This window comes from Aquarana catesbeiana, linkage group LG02 (genome assembly GCF_042186555.1).
Source record: "Aquarana catesbeiana isolate 2022-GZ linkage group LG02, ASM4218655v1, whole genome shotgun sequence".
In the NCBI taxonomy this organism is placed as follows: Eukaryota; Metazoa; Chordata; class Amphibia; order Anura; family Ranidae; genus Aquarana; species Aquarana catesbeiana.
The window spans coordinates 90,562,753-90,580,569 of record NC_133325.1 but is presented as its reverse complement, the minus strand read 5'-3'; the positions used below and the strand labels follow the sequence as shown (position 1 = coordinate 90,580,569).

At 42.6% G+C, this 17,817-nt stretch overlaps 1 protein-coding gene across 2 annotated transcripts in view; it reads right to left on the bottom strand.

Annotated features, from left to right (window-relative positions):
- CERS5 (ceramide synthase 5) overlaps positions 1 to 17,817 on the bottom strand; it is a 136,756-nt gene that overhangs the window by 103,696 nt on the left and 15,243 nt on the right. The window lies entirely within an intron of this gene.

Here is a 17,817-nt window from a genome sequence, read left to right as displayed (position 1 = left end):
GCAGCATATCAGTTACAAATGAAATATACACTTATAATACACTAAATAGACTGTTGAGCATATTGAACAGAAACAAAGGGAAAAAAAAGATCCCTTTCACTGACATGACTCCAGAAGACTGGCCAAAGAATGTATATAGATAGTGATCACTCAAGTGTGGCGCTCCGCACTATGAGGGGAACACAATGTGAGACACAAACTTATCAGTGATGATCCTTTTCTCACTAAATTGGAATGCTATCTAAAACTTTTGTTCTAAATCAGTGGTTTCCAAAATGCTGCCCTTTGCTTGTTGTCCCTCCCGCTGGCACCAACAGTGGGGCACCATCCCTCCCCGCTGGCACCAACAGTGGGGCACCATCCCTCCCGCTGGCACCAACAGTGGGGCACCATCCCTCCCGCTGGCACCAACAGTGGGGCACCATCCCTCCCGCTGGCACCAACAGTGGGGCACCATCCCTCCCGCTGGCACCAACAGTGGGGCACCAACCCATTGGATGTCAATGTAAGCTTAAAGTGATACTAACATCTAGGTTTTTTTTCCCCGTTAAAATTAACCAACATGTTATACTTACCTGCTCTGTGTAGGTGTTTTGCACAGAGCAGCCCAGATCCTCGGGTCCCAATTCGGTGCTCCTGGCCCCTCCCTCCCGTTGAGTGCCCCCACAGCAAGCAGCTTGCTATGGAGGCACCCGAGCCAAGCCACAGCTCCCTGTGTCTATTCAGACACAGAGCCATGGCCCGGCCCTTTTTCTCTCCTCATTGGCTCACTGACTGATTGACAGCAGGGGGAGCCAATGGCGCTGCGCTGCTTTCCCAGCCAATGAGGAGGGGAGTCCAGGACAGTTGGGGCTATCGTGCAACATCACTGGATCTGGATGGACCTCGGGTAAGTATTAGGGGGACTGAGGGGGGCCACTGCACACAGAAGGTTTTTTTTTCTTGTTGCATAGAATGCATTAAGATAAAAAGCTTCTGCCTTTACAACCACTTTAACCTCCCTGGCGGTATGATTATTTCGGATTTTAGGTGCTGAAAGCGGTACAATTATTTTGCATGGAAATTTGGCGTTTTATATTGTAGGTCTGTAAATCTTAACAATAACACACTTAAATCTGTCCAAACCAGAGTCTAGTAGATATCCCGGGTATGATAAAGTTTGAAACACAAAAACATAAATTATAATATAATAAATAAAAATAAATAATTAAAAAAAAAAAAAAAAAAAATAGTAATAAAATAAATTTCCCCACAATTCACTATCGCTCAATTCTGCAAGTGTTCTAATTTACTATCGCTGTTTTCTAGCTGGTCTGAAGCCACTTTTGACGTAAAGGGACACTTTTTGGTTGCTATGGACAATCTCCAGTTTCCAGGCAGAAAGAACAGTGTATATCATGTAAAACTGCATGCAGGGAATGGGCCAAAGCACTGGGGACAAAAGGGATGTGAAATCATTTCATACAGTACTGTAATCTGTAAGATTACAGTACTGTATGTGTTATGATTTTTACTTTTTTTTGAATTTGCCGCCAGGCTCCGCCCCCGTGCGTCGCCCCGCTCGCAGGGAACGGAGCCTGGCACGGAGAGGCTTCGGAGGAGGACGGAGCCCTCGGACACTGCGGGTGACATCGCAGGATCCCGGGGACAAGGTAAGTAAAGCCGCCCCAGGATCCTGCAATGCGATCCCGAGTGTGGCTCGGGGTTACCGCTAATGGTACTGAATTTTAACCCCGAGCCACACTCGGGAATACCGCCAGGGAGGATACAAAACACGCCAAACAGTGCATTTACCTGAACCGGATTGCATAGTATATTGGTAACATATGATCTGGTTGCTCTGTGTTTTATAAAGTAATGCATGCACTATTTTTCCTGCAGTCTGGCACAATTTCAGTCCATTCAAATGAAAGGGCTGAAATCGCACTTGCACCCAGATTGCATGTTAATAGCACAGGAATGCACAGCGCATTCCTGTGCTATTCATAGTTTGACCCGGACCTCACCTATAACAGCCTCTACAAACACTCCTCCACCAATTCCAGAAGAGATGCTAGCAGGTAAAACCCTGAAACCAAGCAGCCATGGTATGGAATATTTTACTACTAGTACCTAAAATTTCTGGCAAACTTCCTTCTCAGAAGACAGTAACTCTTTTTATAAAAAGGTTGATCTCCGTATACCCAATCCTCTCTGCTTGCCCCATATACCCAAGCCTTGAGCCCCCTGCTTAAACCCTTAACACCATAATGCACTTATACTGCTGAACACTTCATTACAGCAAATGAAATTAAAGTTAAATGAAACAGGTGTTACTAAACCCACAACAGTAAAATCAGTCTGTATATGCTGACTTGTTATACTCACTGTGGAGCCGAAGGGGTTAATCCTCTGCATTGTTTAACAAGGCTGCTTGATCCTGTATGCACAGATCCTCCCCTCCCTGCACTGTCCCCCTGGACAAGTCCAGATAAGACAGAGCCTCTGGAGTCAAGCTGAACATGCTCAGTTTGGTATGTATTGCTAGAGAGGTTTTTTTGTTTTGTTTTTTTTTCTTGGGAGGGTGCATGTGATCAGCATAGGGCCAATCAGCACTGTCCAGACAGAAAGTCAGGGGTCATGCAGCCTCATAGGACAGTTCAGTTCAGTATGAAAACTCCTCCTACAAGCTTCACCAGGAACTGATAGAAGTCACAAGACTGCTATATACTGCTGATTAAAAAAAATGTATTTAGCAGTTTATATTTACTAAAATAATTGCATTTCCATGTACTGTGGGAGACCAGGTATAGTGAATGCAGGGTCCTGGGTTTAGTAACACTTTAAGGCAGAAGGAGATTGTAGCCGTTATGTGCACTTGCAATAAAACAGTTGAGTATTGTCCATGATCTTTTTATTTAACAGTTCATATTTCAAGACAAGCTTTTAGGGGTCTAGCCCCTTCTTTGACATCCAAGCACCACTCTTGGGTACACTGTGGCTGACATGCTTGCTTATTGCTTTGTTGTGGCCGATCTCCAAACTCAGTTTTTAAAAGTGATTCTATTACTGAAATAAATATTCCAATCGTTTCCTGTATATAAAAAAAAAAGAAAAAAAAAAAAAAGGGTAATGGATACATGCCTCTCGCGCTGCCAATCTCTCAGTAGTAAAGCAAAACAGACGGCTGAGGAGCCTGCAGAATCCAGGAGCGTTTATTTCCTGGTCTCCATCTGCTGGCTCCTACATCGCTGCTGTGGGGCCTATACAGACATAGCACAGGGACCACAGCATGCCACAGGGACACACTACCCAACAAACCTGGAAGTGCCAGACAACATTGGTGCCAGAATCTCTGGAAGAAAATGAAGGTGTGACATGTCACTCACAAGCCAGGTGGGTATAATTGATGGTGTCAACAAGCCTTTGTTCATATCAACTGCTTCTCCCCCCAATACAAGTCTATGGGATTGCAAAAGCAGGTCAAGTGCGTCTGCAATTAGTTCTGAAAGATCCCAGACTAAATGTTAAAAGCATGCTACATTTACCTATCAAAGCCCGCTGACACAGGCCATTAATCTGCTTCTTTTTACAGGCTGCAACCACTGCAAAAACAAATAAGCGATTACTGTAAATATCATAAGCCTTCTCGCCACGATTCTGCCCGCAATTTTAAAAAGCTCTGCTAAAATTACAAATCACACAACACGAATTTCAGATGTCATTCATTTTAATGTCACCTAGAAATGGGGTGCAGTTCTGCCATGATTGTCGAGCGATAAATTGCATTGCAATCACGGCAAACCACATTTCCTGAAGCTTGTTGTCCAAAAAAAGGATCAGGAGATTCTTTTGGTTGACAAACTTCATGCGATGTGGTCTGCTTTTAGTGTGCGACAATCGTGGCAGAACCGCACCACGTTTTAGGGGCCATTAAAATGAATGGCATCTGAAATTCAGGTTGTGCGATGTGTTACGTTAGCAGAGCATTTTGAAACTGCGGGCAGAATCGTGGTGATTCTGCCCGCGATTCAAAACACCCAGGTGTGAATGCAGCCTTAGTGCTGTATAGACTTGTATGTAACATCAGCTGTACACACAGTGTACAACTCTGCGTTCCAGGAGACTCACCATTTGCTGCCAAAACACATTGCGTTGGGCTGAGCACTTACCTGAAGCCTTGTATTTTATTTAATGAATACAAGGCTTCCTCTGATTGGAAGTCTTATATTAGTAAAAATACAAGGCTTCCTGTGAATGACTGAGAAGAGCTAAGCCCAACTCATTTTTTTCCCAGAAGCAGAAGGAGGGGCTCCAAAACAAAGAGCCATGTAGATGATACTACATACAGTTTATACAGTGCTGACAACAATACCCCATAGTAAAAGCAAATAGTTTACTTGGGCCAGCTTGGTCCAAAAAAAAAAAAAAAAAAAGGATTTAAAGAGGCTGAAAACATAGAATTAAGATTTAACCACTTCAGCCCCGGAAGATTTGGCTGCATCGCTTTAACTGACAATTGCGCGGTCGTGTGACGTTGTACCCAAACAAAATTGACGTCTTTTTTTTCCCCACAAATAGAGCTTTCTTTTCGTGGTATTTGATCATCTGCAGTTTTTATTTTTTGCGCTATAAACAAAAAAAAAAAAATTTTGAAAAAAGAAACAATATTTTTTAATTTTTGCTATAATACATATCCCCAAAAAAAAAATAATAAAAAAAAAAAACAATCAGTTTAGGCCAATACCTATTCTTCTACATATTTTTGGGGAAAAAATAAAAATAAACAATAAATCGCAATAAGTGTATTTTGATTGGTTTGCACAAAAGTTATAGCGGGAATAGGGAATTATAGCATTTTTATTTATTTCTTTTTTACAAGTAATGACGATGATCAGCGATTTTTAGCGGGACTGCGAAACTGCGGCAGACAGATCAGACACTTGACAGTTTTTTGGGACCATTGACATTTATACAGCAATCAGTGCTATAAAAAAATGCACTGAATACTGTATAAATGTCACTGGCAGGGAAGGGGTCAACACTAGGGGGCGATTAAGGGGTTAAATGTGTTCCCTGGGAGATGTTTCTAACTGTGGGGGCAGTGAACTGACTGGAGGAGGAGAGAGATCGCTGTTCCTAATCACTAGGAACAGACGGTCACCATTCCCCTGACAGAACGGGGATCTGTTTGTTTACATTGACAGATCCCTGCCCCTCTGTTGTGCGATCGCGGGTGGCCGGCAGACATCGTACATCAGCTCCAACCAGCAGTGGGCGCGCACCTGCTATAGCGGTTCAAAGGGCTGACGAACAGCTATGGCGATTCGTTGGAACGAACCGACCTGCCGCAGTAGAATGACGGTGGCTGGTCGGCAAGTGGTTAAAGGAGTTGTAAAGGTAGAAGGTTTTATGTTAATGCATGCTATGGACTAGGATAAAAAGCCTTCTGTGTGTAGCAGCCTCCCCAGCACCCCCCTAACACTTACCTGAGCCCCATCTCTGTCCAGCGATATCCACAAATCCCTCTGCCAAGGGTCCCTTGGCAGAGACACAGCAGCGGCACCATTGGCTCCCGCGGCTGTCAGTTAGCTAATCAGGGGAGAGAGGGGGTGGGGCGGAACAGCGGCTCCGTGTCTGAATGGACACACAAAGCTGTGGCTCGGCTCGGGTGCCCCCATAGCAAGCTGCTTTCTGTGGGGGCACTTGACAGGAGGGAGGGGCCAGGAGCAGCAAAGAGGCACCGGAGAAGAGGAGTATCTGGGCTGCTCTGCGCAAAACCAACTGCACGGGGGGTAAGTATGATATGTTTGTTTAAAAAAAAAAAAAAAAAAAAAACACAAGACTTTACAATCACTTTAACAGCATACCGGTTATATCGGGCTGATCTAGAAACCCTTTCTTGAACACCGATTTTAAAGTAAATTTGCAGCACCTGTCTATTACAAAGAACATTGGTCACAATTTTTGTGTGCTAACGATATGAGTGCACCTCTCCAGCAAGGGTTATGCAATGAACCATTGTCCAGACTCAGCTATAGGCTACAGTCAATATTAGCCAATCCATTCAACGCAAAAGCTAAATAAAACATGCACCTGTCAATGTAAGTTAACACGCTCTAATTAAACAAGGGATCGAAACACACAGGGTGCAGCTTCCCCTGGCATCTATAATACATCTATCTGCTGATTCACAGATCCTGGATGCTTTTCAATTCCAGCCCTGGAGTACCAATGAAAGTTCTTGTGTTCAGGATTTCCTGGATAGGTATGGTAATTAGAGAATTATGTGTAGAATTAAAGAAAACTTCACCCAGTCATGTACCCACACGTGTACCTGATAACTGTTGTAAAAAGAACATTGTTTGGATGATTTACCTTTCCTGACAAGTCTGGTCTAAAAGATTTTTTTTTTTTGTTTTATATATTTATAGTCATATGCAAATTATGTACACCCCATGGAAATTGACTTTTTTTTACAAAGTCAACATTTAAAATAGGCAAACATTAGATCTTTATTTAAACAGTGCCTACAGGTAAAGGTGACATCATTGAATAAATATAAGAAAATCTGCCTATTCTTTCAAACGTTTCCAATTATTACCAAGCAAAACAACTCACATACGTAGCCCAATATCACACGACTACAGGAGGTTCTCCTGTGGGTCAGCTTAGAAGCAGCCAAATGTGACCTGCTGGCCATTGATAATCTTCTCTGGTTATGACCCAAAGAAAGACCTACGATTTCCAATCCAATCACGTAACACTCCCTAAGCCTATGAGATACACCAAAATTTCAGTGCAGGTTACAATCTACACACACACACACACACACACACACACACCTTTATTGTTGTTTTTCAATCACCTGAGATTCTATCTGGCTCCTGCAGCGTCTACCTCATTTACCCAGCGAATAAACCCTGAAGCTCCATCGCTTGTGTTACCATCTGCCACTTTATACTCCTTTGCAGGCCTATGTGAAAAATTCTCTCCCCAACTCAGATATTTAGATACCTCCAAAATACCCACTTCTTCTCTATTTATATAAAAGGGCCGCACATCTCTGGATACTCATATGTAATTTGAGCGCATCTGTAAATCTGACCCCCAGGCACCGGGACGGACTTCTAAATTGTATGGACATCTCAATTCCCCTAACGCTATTCCCCCTTCGTATACCAGTCATTGGTGGAGGCATTCATCCAGTGATTCTATACCCACGTAGGAGGAACAGATTTGTTTCATTAAAAGGTGGAAGATTGGGACATTGGTCCCTGGGCTATTCAGCTCTATAACAGTGCCTTTTTTGAATTACCTGGTCTCATCTTATAGTGGCTCACATTTGGAGCACTCTTTGAGAGACCACGCGGGTACCACCCATTCAGACAACACACTAATTATTTTCAATTCTCACTAATGGTGAGGTATGCAGTGTCAATATAAACTCACTGGTCCCTCATACGGATCTTTGACACTGAATTACTACACCAGAATGTATTTTGAACACTAAACTTTCTGAACCCTTGGCCCCTGAAGAAGGTATTGGAACACCTGATACCGGAAACGCATCGGGCAATTATATTGTATGCGATTTCACATTATACATTGGTTTGTTTTATGTAGCACATGTTGTGCATTTTTTCATATATGCGATCTTTTGTATTTGCATTTTAATCTATCATATTAAAGATTCATTTTATTCAACCCTGGAGTTGATGGTCCATTTAAAGTCCCAATTAGGGGGCATCTACTTCTATTTCTATTTATATAAAAGGGCAACACATCTCTGGATACTCTGGATATGTAATTTGAGCGCATCTGTAAATCTGACCCCCAGGCACCGGGACGGACTTCTAAATTGTATGGACATCTCAATTCCCCTAACGCTATTCCTCCTTCGTATACCAGTCATTGGGCTAAAGACCTTGACCTCTCACTAGACCCCGAAGACTGGACCAACATATGGTTGGCCACTAAGTGTTCGCTATGAACGTACAGGCCCTAGAGGCCAACTACAAAGTCCTCACAAGATGGTACCTGGTCCCAGCTAGGGTCCCAAAAGTTTGCTCATCTTATTCCTTCAATTGCTTTTACAGCTGCCCAGACTTAGGTATATAGATATAGAATGGTCTTACCCAATAAGTGCCCAATTTTGGGCAAAAATCTTCCAGATGCTCTTTAAAGAGGAGCTCCAGTCTCCTGTTTAAAAATTACAAGTCAGCAGCTACAAAAACTGTAGCTGCTGACTTAACATACAGCCACTCACCTGTCCCACAATCCAGCGCCGTGCTTGGTCCATATGTTTTTACCCTGTGTTCTCTCTCCCCGGTGTGGGCATCTTTACTATGGGCCCCCGCCTGTTACAGCTTGCGGCTTCACAGCCGATGCGCACTAGACTGCAGGAGGGGTGGGGGAGGGGGGGGTTTGGCAACCCAAACAAGCTTTATTTGAGCAAACCTGGGAACCACGGGCAGCCTATGTGAAGGTTCCTTCGTCTTCCACTCCACTGCAAATACCACAGTGTTACCATCTGAGATACCTAGGTCTTCTGGCTTTTCTCCTTTCTATCCTTGACTTACCTTCCAATCTCTCTTGGGAGACCTTCTCTTTCTTTTTCTCTTGATTTCTTTAGATTTATTTTTATGTTTACACTACAGCCAGCCTTCTGCGTATACAGGGTACTTTCTGATATGCCAATCATTACGAATTTTTGTAGATGGTTCACTGTTGCACTGACTCTTTTGGACACGCTTGATGAATTGATGTAATAGTTGACTCACTGGTCCTGACCAGTCTGCTTATAGCTTTTTATAAATTGTAATCAGGGATTATGTGCTGGTGTTCTCTTTATCCGATTGTTCTCTACGTACCTTGTACTGCGATATTCCTCTTATATGGCTGACTGTATGGTGTTCAAAAGATTTTTATTGGTTATAGACAAAACTAAATAAGAAAATGAAGTTTGGCAACCCTGGATCAATAATAAAATCGCCCGCCGTACTTCGATCAATCCTTGCTTGAGCAATAAACTGACCCATCATCTTACACTTGCCTAAGCTTGTTTACACCTACACAGACCAACCAGGCTGGATGTGACCCTAATACCCTTCCTCCCCACCCTTTCCCCCTATCTCCATATCTATTCTTTCTTCTTTCTCTTCAAATTGATTCCTTTTTTTTCTCATCTTATAGAACCTAGCATTAGACTTTTACGCTCTACGTATCTGCATCAGGAGCATACCGTATATGCCAATTTTCTCCATGGAGGTCTGGGGATTGTTCATACGACTACACTACCAGCATATGTTCCCGTTAGTACTTGACTGTTGTTGTTATAATCTAATCCATAATCTAATCACATCCTTTGGAAAAATACAACAACTCTATTGTAATTGGAGTATAAATTTTTACATTGTATAATTGTACAATGTTTTTGTACATCGCACATTTCTTTCAATAAAAATATTGAACAAGAATTTTTGCCTATTCATTTATTTACTCAACAAAATATCAATAAATAGAAAAAGAAAAAAGGAAGTACACTCTTGGCATCAAAAGCTGACATTCCACTTTTTGCAGAAATGGCTTTATTAGACATTATATCTGCCTGCCTGTCTGACACCTTGGTGAAATCTTTTGTCTATCTCTGGTGCAATAGAGGATTATGGATTGATTGCCCTCAGCTGGAAGATGCTTGTGTGTTTTCTTCCATTAACTGCCCCTTTTCAAAATGTCATGGGCAATCAAATCAGGGCATTGACTAGGGCAGCTCATAACTCTCTAGGTTTTGTTTTAGTTATGAGGTCCCTTTGAAATACTAAAAAGTCAAAAGGGGGGGGGGGGGGGGGGGTAAATAAAAAAATAAATAAAAAGGGGGAGGGACAGCAGCTAGCACAAAAAGGGTAATAAACCGATCCTTAAAAAAAAAAAAAAAAAAAAAAAAAGTAAAAAAAAACACTGCAGCGCTCAAACCCAGATTAAGTGTGAATTAGCTGAAAAATGAAAAAAAGCGTGGCAATGCCAAGTGTCCCTTTAAATAACACGGAACAATAAATAGTAACTATGCATAGTTGCCATTTGTTCCACATTTAAAAAGGGACACTTATTACTAGACTTTTTGTTTTTTCAGCTGATCCACACTTGGCTCTGGGGGTTTGAGCAATGGCTGCAGCGTTTTTACTTTTCATTTTTTTCCCATTTTATTATTACTTGTATATCTTTTATACATGGAACAATTATGTGATACACTATATTACCAAAAGTATTGTGACATCTGTCTTTATACGCACATAAACTTTAATGGCATCCCAGTCTTTGTCCCTTGGGTTCAATATTGAGTTGGCCCACCCTTTGCAGCTATAACAGCTTCACCTCTTCTGGGAAGGCTGTTCACAAGGTTTAGGAGTGTGTCTATGGGAATGTTTTACCATTCTTCTAAAAGCACATTTGTGAGGTCAGGCACTGATGTGGATGAGAAAGCCTGTCTCGCAGTTTCCGCTCCAATTCATCCCAAAGGTGTTTTATCGGGCTGAGGTCAGGACTCTGTGCAGGCCAGTCATGTTCATCCACCCCAAACTCGCTCATCCATGTCTTTATGGACCTTGCTTGGTACACCGGTCCAAATCATTAGGTGGAGTGGGGATTATGGTGTGGGGTTGTTTTCAGTAGTTGGGCCTGGCCCCTTAGTTCTAGTGAAGGGAACTCTTATGCCGCGTACACACGGTCGGACTTTTCGACTGGACTTGTCCGACGGACGCCGGCGGACCAAATCCGGCAGACAATCCGATCGCGTGTGGGCTTCACCGGACCTTCAGCGGACTTTTCCAGTCACAAATCTGATGGACTTTAGATTTGGAACATGCTTCAAATCTTTACGTCCGCCGGACCCAGAAATCCGCTCGTCTGTATGCTAGTCCGATGGACAAAAACCCACGCTAGGGCAACTATTGGCTACTGGCTATCAACTTCCTTATTTTAGTCCGGTGTACGTCATCACGTACGAATCCGTCGGACTTTGGTGTGATTGTGTGTAGGCAAGTCCGTTCGTTAGAAAGTCTGTTGAAAGTCCGCCGAAAGTCCGTCAGACGGGCTGTCGGACTTTTGTAGCTGAAAAGTCCGACCGTGTGTACACGGCATTAAGGCGCCAGCATACCAAGACATTTTGGACAATTTCAGGCTCTTAACTTTGTGGGAACAGTTTGAGGATGGCCCCTTCCTGTTCTAACATGACTGCGCACCAGTGCACAGAGCAAGGTCCATAAAGACATGGAGTGAGTATAATAGCAATAATCCCTGTCTTCTTCCGGCGGAGATGGCTTCCCCGGCCGCCTCCCCTGCCGGGAGAATACAAGGTCTCGGGAGGAGGGATTTCCCTGTCAGCACTGTGTGTTGACAGGGGAATTGTGCAAATTTTTTTCCTGCAACCTGCGGTTGCTGAAAAGAAATCCACACTATCCATGGCCTGCCTAACACCCTATTATCAGGGCTTAGATGAGGCAAAGGTTTGAGTCTTTCTACACACTACTCCGTGTTACACACTTAAGTCACTGATACATTGCTAATTGTGATTTATACTCAGCTTTGTGTGGCTACGTCCTATCTTTGATTGTATATGTGAATTGAATACAAACGATTGCAGTGTATGCATCAGCACGTAGTTAGCCCAAATGCCCAACTAGGGAGGATAACACACGAACAAGGATTTCTAATTATTTTGTGATCCATAAAACGTTGCCAGTATAAATATATAGAACAGAGTGGTAGTACTGCATTACACACGCTCCTCTGTGAGTGACATCCTGAAATTCCCAGAAAAAAAAATCCTAAATAACTGAAAGCTGACCATATCCTGGAGCACCCACGAGCCCCAGCACACCCGCCTCAGTCTTCCAAGGTTGGGCTGTTCTGATGGAATGCAGCATTAAAATTCAATGTTTTTTTTTTTTTTTTTTCTAAAAAAAGAAACACACACACTCATTGCCTGCATAACATTTTTTTCACACCCAGACCAAATACTCAAGAGCACATTCGATTGCTTTCCGACATGTCCGCTACAGCATGACCCAATTATTTTTCCTAACAAGTGCCAGCTGCATGTTGGCAGCCAGAGTTCACATATACAATATAATCGTACCAGAGGGAAAAGGAGGAGGTTTGAGACACAACATCATGATCAGCTTCTGCTGCTAAACTCTACAAAAGATTAAAAGGCCTTTCCCCCACCTTGCATAAAGCTCTGAATGCCAATATGAAATCATCTGACATTCATTAGGCCTCTTGCACACTGCAGCTTGAAAAAGCTCAGTACAGCTTATTTTTTTTACTGAGCTAAAATACAGCCCATTACTTGTAATGTGCCTATGTGCACAGGCGCGGAAACAAGCGCTGAGTATTCTTCAGTAAATTTTTTTTTTTTTTTAAAATAGAAAAATCTGCATTTTAGGTCAGTAATTTACGCCTCATGCTCGCACATCTGTGCGCGAATGTCCATTAACATATTGTGGACGCGAGAATAATTTTGCGCGTAAAAATACGCACAAATACATACAAAAAAAAGGGCTGAAAAGATAGCAGCATAATCAACTTGGGTACAACCAGCAAGTCAGATTTTTACATGCCGCTAGCAGTAGTCACCGTGTTCAACTCCCCGCGCCCCTCTGCCCGGGAGAACACAACAGCTCCAGGGGAGGGATTCCCCCATCAATACTGGCCGTGCTGATGGGGGAAATCAAGCGATTTTCTTTCCTGCAAACCTTGGCTGCAGGAAAGAAATTTGCATACTCTATGTTATGCCTAAGGGAGGGTTACATCTGTTTTTTGCAACCGGTGTCCCATTGGGGAGATTTAATTTCCTGTCCCATAGCCAAAACAGAAAGTGAGACGTAATCCTTCCAAAAGTGAAAGAATCTCTGGTTGTCCCCAATGGAAGATTTCCCCTCTACTGCTGTTCTGAGGACAACCAAAATGATGTTAAACATGAAAAATAGAGAGGGTGAATCTTCCTAACAGAGGCATAGACCACAATGAAAACCTGACAAGTGTTTTAATCCTTCTCCACTCCATCCAAAACTAAAAAAAGAAAAACGTTTTGCCCGTAGTTATACTTTACCATTTTTTTCCTTTTAGGTCTCCTTTACACTTGCATTGGTATGTGAAAAGCAATCAACAGTTCATCATTTTTCACCCGCTGAACATGACAAAGGGGATCACTTTTCCATGTTGCAATGCAAACCATCCAAGCATGTTTAACACCTACTGTCCAGCTGCCTTCGCAGCTTAACCACTTGCCGACCGCTTCACGCTGATATACATCGGCACAATGGCAGCGGTGGGCAAATGGGCGTACCTGTACGTCTCCTTTAAGAGCCGGGGACAGCAGGCGTGCGCCCGCCGCGTACAGTGTGACCGTGCCCGCGGGACCGGTGGACTCGATGTCTGCCGGTCTCCCGGCGATCGTGTCACGGAGCTGCAGAACGGGGAAGTGCCTATGTGAAACAAGGCATTTCCCCGTTCTGGCTTGTGTCATGACAGAGATCACTGCTCCCTGTCATGTGACTTGAAGCCACTCCCCCCCACAGTTAGAATCACTCCCTAGGACAAACTTAACCCCTTCATCACCCCCTAGTGGTTAACCCCTTCACTGCCAGTGTCATTTACACAGTAACCAGTGCATTTTTATAGCACTGATCACTGCATAAATGACAATGGTCCCAAAAAATGGTGTCAAAAGTGTCTGATGTGTCCGCCATAATGTCGCAGTCCCAATAAAAATAGCAGATCGCCGCCATTACTAATAAAAAAATAATAATAATAAAAATGCCATAAAACTATGCCCTATATTGTAGACGCTATAACTTTTGCGCAAACCAATCTATATATGTTTATTTTTTTTTTATCAAAAACATGTAGAAGAATACATATCGGCCTAAACTGAGGAAAAAAATGTTTTTAATATATATTTTTGGGGGATATTTTATTTGTTATAGCAAAGTAAAAAAAAAAAAAAAAAGCGTTTTTTTCAAAATTGTCACTCTTTTTTGTTTATAGCGTAAAAAATAAAAACCGCAGAGGTGATCAAATACCACCAAAAGAAAGCTCTATTTGTAGGAAAAAAAGGATGTCAATTTTGTTTGGGTGCAAGGTCGCACGACCGCGCAATTGTCAGTTAAAGTGACGCAGTGTCGAATCGTAAAAAGGGCTCTGGTCAGGAAGGGGGTAAAATCTTCCGGGGTTGAAGCAGTTAAAGTGATGCTAAAGCCTTAAGGTGAAACACCTTCTGTGCGGCAGCTGCCACCCAACCCCCCCCCCCCCTTTTCCTTACCTGAGCACGACCCAATCCAGTGATGTGCATGAGCGAAGTGGCTCCCACCGCTGTCTCTCTCCCCTCATTGGACAGATTGATAGCAGTGGGAGCGATTGGCTCCTGCTGCTGTCAATCAAATCTGGTGACACAGGAGCAAGACTTGGGAGCGAGCACGTACAGGTGCCCCTCGGGAGAGCGGCTTTCCCTGGGGGTACCCAATGAAGAGGGGCCTTGAGCGCCAGCAGGGACCCCAGAAGAGGAGGATTGGGGCTGCTCTGTGCAAACTCATTGCACAGAGCAAGTATACCATGTTTGTTATTTTACCTTATTTTTTTTTATGTGCCTATGACAGAAATGTTTTTCTGTCATAGGCACATGACTCTTTCCGGCTTGCTTGTGTAATGTTGCCAGGTGATTGTTTCAACAGAAATGCTGGACAATGAACCTGTCTTCATTCATTTTTTGATGCTTTTGTATGTTCAATAAACTCTTTACGGAATTTAAAAAGAAAAAAAAAAAAAAAAAAAAAAGAAGAAAACAAACACACACACCAGCTCAATGGCCTAGTTTACCACCCTCCACTGCAGGGGTAATTCTAAGCCCTATTTACAATTTCTAATTTACCACTTCCTGTCACCTTGAGGCACTAGTGATGTAACCCTGGCCTCAGAGATACATCCGTTCTGTCACATGTTCCAGGAGGCAGACGTAGTGTTAGAGGAAGTAAAGGGAGATGCATTCACCTGCCCTTAGAAAAATATGGACATAGTGATGAAAATGGAGAGGGGGAAGAACAAACAAATAAGGCATGCACAGAAATAAGCCTGCAATTATCTATAATAAACTGTTGCCATTACAAAACATTTCTGCGTTCAAATAATTTATTGAACACCACAAAGGCCATCACATATAGATTAACATCAATCATAAAAGGAAAGATTGACTCCACGCAGGGAGGGATAAAAAAAAAATATATAAATTATATATATATATATATATATCGTTGATAGGTTGGATCACACAGCAACTCTACACAAGGGGTCGATCATTACTAAACATTTCTAAAAGGTGACCGCTGTGACTAACCAGGATTTTAAATCCCTGGACCGCCGCACTGGCCGTGTGGGTATTAGCAGCTCATCACCCTCTGATGTTTGACGGGAACTGGGGGGGGGGGGGCAGTAGGGTGTTAGTTCATCTCAGGGTGCATACAAATAAATGATTTAAAAAAAAAAAAAATAAAATCAGATTTTTGGGATTTTTATCAAATTAATTTTAATAAAATGCTTTTGGAGTAAAAAAAAAAATCTATCTAAAGATATTTTTCTATTTAAGATACATTATTAATGTAGTTTATTCAGCATGAAATGGAGCTTAGTTATGTAGCATGAGGCTGTATATTCTGCAATATCTAAAATATTTTTTTTTTTTTGGTAAACTCATTCAATGAGTCCAAGCCCTGCAAGCTGAGATAACATGCACTGCATTGATGCATTCACACAATTTCACAGTAACCATGAGATAAAACAAAGTTCAGGAATATTCCTTTATTCCATTGTTTTGCAAATCTATGTACACTACAAACTGTATGATTGAATTGGTTCTGATATCGCTGTTTTACTAACCTGACAGCTTATTATTCTAAATAGGAAACCTTCATTTCTAACTACCAGCAAGAATAAGTCATTACATTTAAAGAGCACCTGTCATTTCAGATCCGGGCGCTTTAAAAAAAAAAAATTCTTATTTTACTTGATTTTATTTATTTTTACACTGTTTTTAAAAGAAAAAAAAAAAAAAGAAGGTCACTTTCATTCTTATTACAAGGAGTGTAAACATCCCTTGAAATAGAAAAAAGCATGGCAGGTCCTCTTAAATATGAGATCTGGGGTCAAAAAGTCCTCAGATCTCATAATTGGACTTAAAGTGGTGTTCCGGCCGCAATTTTTTTTTTTAATATTTTAAAGGTCAGCAGCTACAAACTGTAGCTGCTGACTTTTAATAAGGACACTTACCTGTTCAGCAAGCCCGCGATGTCGGCCCCCCGAGGCCAATCCATCCATCGGATAGGCTGCCGGCGCCTCCATCTTAACGAAGGGAAACAGGCAGTGGAGCCTTGCGGCTTCACTGCCAGTTTCCTGCGGCGCTTTGTGAATGGCCCTGTTGTTTTCTGGGACACACACATGTCCCAGAATGCAACAGGGCCGCTCGACAAAGAGGAGGAAGCGCTGCGGAATAGGAAGAGGCAGATTAGGAAGACAGCCTAGCAACAGGATTTTCAGGTAATAAGTTAAAAAAAATTTTTTAATTTTTTAAAGAATATTAATGCACTTTTTCATTTTAGGGTGGCCCTTCCCGACCGGCGCACGCCGATGTACGTCGGCAGAATGGCACAGCTGGGCAAATGGACTTACAGGTACGTCCATTTGAATTCCCCGCCGGCCGGGAGCTCCGTGAGTCGGGTCGCGGATCCCGCGGGCTCGATCGCAGCGGGGATACCCGCGATCGCCTCACGGAGAGGAGGAACAGGGAGATGCTGATGTAAACAGCATCTCCCCGTTCTGCCTAGTGACAAGTGTCACTGATCTCTGCTCTCTGTCATCGGCATCAGCATAGTGACACAGATAGCCCATCCCCCATACAGTTAGTAATCACTCCCTAGTACTGACTTAACCCCTCCCCCTAGTGGTTAACCCCTTCACTGCCAGTGTCATTTACACAGTAATCAGTGCATTTTTAATCGCACTGATCGCTGTATAAATGACAATGGTCCCAAAAATGTGTCAAAAATGTCCGACATAGCCGCCATAACGTCGCAGTCACAATAAAAACCGCTGATCGCCGCCATTACTAGTAAAAAAAAAAAAATTATTAATAAAAATGCCATAAAACTATCCCCTATTTTGTAAACGCTATAACTTTTGTGCAAACCAATCAATAAACGCTTATTTTTTTTTTTTTTACCAAAAATATGTAGAAGAATACGATCGGCCTAAACTGAGGAAAAAAAACTGTTTTTTTTATATATTTTTGGGGGATATTATAGGAAAATGTAAAAAATAATGCATTTTTTTTCAAAATTGTCGCTCTTATTTTGTTTATAGCGCAAAAAATTAAAATCGCAGAGGTGATCAAATACCACCAAAAGAAAGCTCTATTTATGGGAAAAAAAGGACGTCAATTTTGTTTGAGAGCCACGTCGCACGACCGCGCAATTGTCAGTTAAAGTGACGCAGTGCCGAATCGCAAAAAGTGCTCTGGTCAGGAAGGGGGTAAAATCTTCCGGAGCTGAAGCGGTTAAATGCAAGAAAAAAAAAAAAATTGTCATTTGAAAAAATGACAACAAAAAAATGTGCCTTTAAGATGTATGGGGGGGATGTGATGTTTGTGACATTCGCTTCCGCCCTGCTATGGTATGGAGACGGGTGGGGGCCATCTTCATCCATCATAAGTGGCGGAGGGCATGGGAGAGCAGCGGGTGGCCCCTCTCCCACCGCCGATAACGGTGATCTCACGGCAAATCCGCCGCAGAG